Raw genomic sequence first — 5,873 nt, forward strand, 5'->3', positions numbered from 1 at the left:
GGTTTTAAGTTTACCGTGATGAAATTTGTAGATTATAAAAGATGATTCTGGCAGAAGCATATAAATAAATTAGAGGAGGAAGAGAGAGAAGCCAGGCCCAGTTAGGAAACCATTTAGTAACCCAGTCATGTGCGAAGAAGGTCTAAGCTACCAAGTTTACATATTGAGTCCATAAAATGTGCGATAGGCAGGATAATGGCCCCCAGAGATGTCCACATCCTAATCCCTGGAACTTGGAAATATGTTACCTCACAAAAGGGACTGTGGGGTGATGAAGTCAAGGATCTCGAGATGGAGAGGTTATCCTGGATGATCTGGGCCGGCTCAATGGCATCACTAGGATCTTTACATGAGGGAGGCCAGAGGGTCAGAGTCAGAGAGAGGATGTGACAATGAAAGCAGGGAGCCCAGGCGCAGTGGCTCATGCTTGTCATCCCAGCACTCTGGAAGGCCGAGTTGGGGGGATCACTTGAGGCCAGGAGTTTGAGACCAGCCTGGCCAATGTGGCGAAACCCTGTCTTTACTGAAAATGCAAAAATTAGCCTGGTGTGGTGCTGCACTCCTATAGTCCCAGCTACTCAGGAGGCTGGAGAGGGAGGATCACTTGAGCCCAGGAGGCAGGGACTGCAGTGAACTGAGATTGTGGCACTGGACTTCAGCCTGGGTGAGTGACTCAGACCCTGTCTCAAAAAAGAAAGAAGGAAGGAAGGAAGGAAAGAAAGAGAAGACAGAGAGAAAGAAAGAAAGAAAGAAAGAAAGAAAGAAAGAAAGAAAGAAAGAAAGAAAGAAAGAAAGAAAGAGAAAAAGGAAGGAAGGAAGAGAAAGAAAAGAGAAGGAAGGAAGGAAAAGAAAGAAGAAAGAGAAAGAAAGAAAAGAAGAAGGAAGGAAGGAAAGAAGGAAGGAAGGGAAGAGAAAGAAAGAAGAGAGAGAGAAGGAAAGAAAGAAGGAAAAAAGAAAGAAAGAGAGAGAGAGAAAGGGAGGAAGGAAAGGAAAGGAAAGGAAAGGAAAGGAAAGGAAAGGAAAGGAAAGGAAAGGAAAGGAAAGGAAGATGGGTGCAGAGAGGTTTGAAGAGGCTCCACTCTTGCCTGAAGAGAGGAAGGGAGCAGCAGCCAAGGAGCTGTCAGCCCCAGAAAGGGCAAGAAAGCAGAGCCCACTTCCAGCCTCTGGAACGAACGAGCCTGCCAAGGTCTGGGCTATAGCTCCATGAGATTCAGCCAGGATTCTGACACACAGAACTGTACGAGAACACGTGATTGTCGTTTTAAAGCACTAAGTTTCGGTGATTTGTGACAGCAGAAAGTCTTTTCAAATGTACATTTCTAGGCCTTACCCACATAAATTCTGATTCAATAGTTTTGGGCTGAGAATGTGAATTTGTAACAAGTGCCCCAAGTTACTCTGACCAGGTGCCAAGAATGACACTTTAGGAAAACATGGCTGCCGGTGAGCAACAGAAATATGAAGAAAGAGCCACCACTACTAACTCTACACGGACAGAAATGGTTCTGGAGATCGATGAGGCTCTGATGACGAAGGGGCACCTGGGTCAGGATGGGTCTCACGTTTCCAGCCAGAGAGGAAGGAGGAGGCTGAGTGGCTGCACAGAGGACAGGCCCGCAGAGGGGAGAGTCTCCTCTCGGACGCACCGGGTCTGCGGCATGGCTGACCAGGTGCCCTAATGCAGGAAGCATCCGAAACTGTGGGCTCAAAGCTAAGCTACAAGCGGGGTACTGAAGATACAGAGTAAGAGTTCGCTGCACAAGTCTGATAGTCAAGGTGAAGAGGTTAGATCGGGTTATTGGAGTTACAAAGAGAGAGGGGCAGGGCAAGGATTCCAGTACTGGAGAATGGCTAGTTTACTGTAGCCAAGATGTTGTATTTTAGGGCATAATTTAAAATGCTCCCTTGACTCCCCCACCCCATGGAAGATCTCAGGTTGAGGGGCCCCGCTGGCCCCGCATGAGGTCCTCTGTGGGCACCAGCTCCTCTTCTCCTCTCCTTCACTCTGTCATGGTGAAGCTCTCTATTGTGGGAGCTGGGCATATTAGGGGCAGGCCCACCTCCCCCAGATGTCACCTCTCTGCCTTCTGAGTATCAAATCAGAGTCTCCTTCTCCCTAAGCCTCCCAAACTGTGGGGACTTACATGTGAGTGTCATTTCAGTTTTTGTATGATTATAGATATGTGAAAAAGGAATATTTGATTGATAAAATCTGATTGTCGTTAAAAATTGTCCTGACCTCCCTCCTCTCGAACCCTGTGGGAACCCACCACTTAACCACACAAGGGCCTGACTCACCGAGCGTCACAGCTTGGGGAAGAAATGCCAGCTGTGAGCTGGAGAAACAAAAATGAGGGCCTGTCCCAAAAATGCAGGATCTAAGGGACTTGAACTGGAGGGAAATCAGGCAGCACCTCATGGAATCCAGGCTCACAGAAAGTCAGTTTCAATTAGAATTTAAAACATCCCTCTTAGTGCCACAACTCTTCAGGCCACTGACAAAGTGACAGGACCACACTCTGTACAGGATACAAACATATTCCCCATGGGTGGACAAAGTGACCCCATAGCCTGTCTACACCAAGGAGCTGCACCTGTGCCTTGTGTAGCCAGATGCAATTTTCTATTGTCGGAGAATCTACTTTAAGTTGTTCTTCAGTAAGTTCTTCCAAAGTACTGTTTTCTTTCCTCAATTTCTGGCCTAGCAAGTGTAGAAAGAAAACAAAAGGAATGTAAAATGTTCTTGGTTGACTTTACTTTTAATTATTTAAAAGCAAACAGAGAAAATTAAAATCAAACAGGTGCAAAAAATTCTTCTAGAGCCTTGCACACAATTCCAGTTCTTGAAATCGTTCATAAAGCAAAGCGAATGAAATAAACAGAGGCGTGGCTGAATGGTATGCATTGTACTGTGCTTATGGTACTAAACTGCTCACTGCATCTCTCGTTCCACAGCCTCTGGGCTCACCTCCAGAAGCCTGTTCCTGAGCTGACTGGGGTTCTGGGCCAGGGGTCTCGAGGAGTGAGGCCCAGGCTCAGGAGGACAAAAAGCAACCGCCTGAAAGTGGCAACATCTGTAAAATATAAAATCTGAGTGGTGTCAGGAGCAAATGCTGTGTCCAGAGCCTCGTGTCCAGAGGCCAAGCCCGGCCTCCTGGCTGAGCCTTCCCACCCTGGCACCCTGAGACCGTCCCAGTCCGGCTGGGGTCAGTTTGTGCTGTTATCACCTGGCATCTGCTCAACAAGCTTTGGAAATGAAGTTTCTGTTTTAGATGACAGAAAAGTCGTAGGAGTAACCCAGTTCCCACATTCCCTACGCTCTCAGCTTCCCTGCTAACAGCTTATTTGTATAAAACACTTGTGGCTGTGGAACTAATATTTACACACTGATATTAACTGAAGTCCACACTGGATTCGGATCTCCTCAGTTTTTGCCCAATGTCCTTTTTCTGTCCCAGGGTCCTGTCCAGGCTCCCACACGACGCCTGGCACCACGTCTTCTTGGGCTCCTCTTGGCTGTGACTGTTTCTTGGACGTTCCTGGTTTCTAATGACCTTGGCTGTTTGTAAGAGGGTTTTGTATGATGTTTTTTCTCAAGATCAGACTGGGGCTGTGGGTTTCGGGGAAGAGGACCCCAGAGATGAGCTCTATGCCTGTCACAGGCAGTCAAGGGCAGTGCTGTCAGTGCCACTTATCACCGGCCACGCTGACCTGTCCACCTGGTGGAGGTCACGCCCGCCAAGCTTCCCCTCCACACACTGCTCTCTTTAAAAGGAAGTCACACGCACCGTGCACACAGGAGCATGATGGAGTGGGGCTAATTCTCCACCTCCTCGGGGGGCGCCTCGTAATCTTCAATGGACACCAGTTCCAGGGTCTGCACCAGGGGAGCGCTCAGGCCCTAGAGGCCTTGCAACCTGCCCCTCAGTAGCTGCTTCATAGTAACCCAGGTCTTCACTGCACCTGTGTCTGGAGCAAAGCTCCAACCACCTGTCCTCACTGCCCAAGCAGCTATGCCCTGTCTGAGCCTGGGCAGCTGCCCGACAGGCCTGAGGCTGGCTGGACCGTCTCCTGTGAGCACTCAGGGCCTTGGTCTTACGCTGCTGAGGCCTGGGTCCAAGGGGCCACGTAGGGCTGGCCAAAGGCAGACGACCCTCCCAGCACAGCTATCTTCCACATTGGCATGCAGTCTGCTTCATTTATTTCTCAGAAAAATGACACTCACTTTATTATTTTTAATTATTAATAATTATTAAAATTTTAATAATTTAGATATAAAATATTAAATATAATTAAATATTAAATATTTACATATAATTAATTAAATTATATATTTATATATTATTATATATAATTAACTATATATAATTAAATATTAAATATAAACTATTTAATAATTATTAAATTTATTATTAATTATTATTAATGTATTAATACACTAATGTAATGTATTATTTATTACACTCACTTTAGAGATGAAAGCTATGACTAAAAAGGGGAAGCCATGGCATGGGGCTGTGCAGCTTGGGAGTGGAGTAGGAGGGATTGAAAGCCAGGCACTTCCGATCCCGAAGTCTGCACCCTTCACCCTTGAGCTCCAGGGTATGCCTTGACCACGGCCCCACATGAGGCCTGGGGATGGGGACTCCCTTCCCTTGGCCTGATGGGCTTCTCAGGATTCTAAAGCCCCAGTGAGGTTGCCGTCCCTGTCCGCCCGGTTCCCACTGGCACCTGGTTCAGTTCTCCAGGTGTGAAGCATCGGCCCTGCTCTTCACAGGTGTGTGGTGCTCTCCCATTTGTGCTGAAAATGCCAACACAGTCATTTATATTTTACTTTCTTAGTAGTCTCCTCTACTACAAAAGAGTAGCTTGTACTTCTTTGTTTTAAGACCGTGCCCACCTGGGCCCAGGCTGTGTTGAGAGGTAGCCAGCAAGTTTGACTATGTCAGCCTTTATCTAGCCTGGGGAAACAACGCCCCAGCTGACACAGGTCTCTGGATTTTAAGAGTCTTCAGCAATGCTCATGGAAAACCTCAAGGCATCCTGCATTGCACCCTTCCTAAATATGCACTGGGAGTATCTATGGCCTTATTGTTCACTGGCCTCAAGAACTGTGTTTTTGGGAAAAAGCCGATTACACTTCCTAGCGCGCCTTCTCATTTGCACAAGGATGTGCAGTAAAGGGTTGACTCAGCAGGCTTGGAGTGTCCAAACCCTGCACATTCAGAGAAAGGTCTGGGCCTGTCCTTCTTCCCTTTGAGCCCTTGGATTATCTTGCTTGATAAGAGTGTCTCTGTTTACCAGCGGCCTCCATCCATGGCCAAGAGTTCATGGAGTTCATGTTAACTGTGATTTATGTGGAGCCTAGAGCCATGCTACATCAGTGTGACCTCTGGGATCGCTGGACTGGGTGACTAGGATTAGCCAGCGGGATGATTCAGGCCTATGTGACCCGCTCCCAGGAGAAGCCCTGGATCCCAAGGCTCGGGGGCTCCCCTGGCAGGTGGTGCTGTGTGCACACTGCAAGGCTCGGGGGCTCCCCTGGCAGGTGGTGCTGTGTGCACACTGGCACAGTTGTTGCTGTGAGAATTAAGTGCATCGGTGGCTCCCTCAGGACAGGACGGCGGGCAGCTCACAGCTGGTCTCTCCTAGACTCTGTCCCAAGTACGTTTTCCCTTTGCGGATTTTAATCTGTGTCCTTTTGCTATAATAAATGGTAAGGTTCTGTGAATCCTTCTAGTGAATCATTGACCCTGAGGGTTGTTGGAGGAGTCAGATACAAAGGGGATAAGGACACCTGCCCTGACTGCCTCAGAGGGGCTGTGAGGAGCTGAGATCCAGCTGTCACAGTGGGGCCATACAAGTCTGGGGGT

Source organism: Symphalangus syndactylus, chromosome 2 (genome assembly GCF_028878055.3).
Source record: "Symphalangus syndactylus isolate Jambi chromosome 2, NHGRI_mSymSyn1-v2.1_pri, whole genome shotgun sequence".
NCBI lineage: Eukaryota > Metazoa > Chordata > Mammalia > Primates > Hylobatidae > Symphalangus > Symphalangus syndactylus.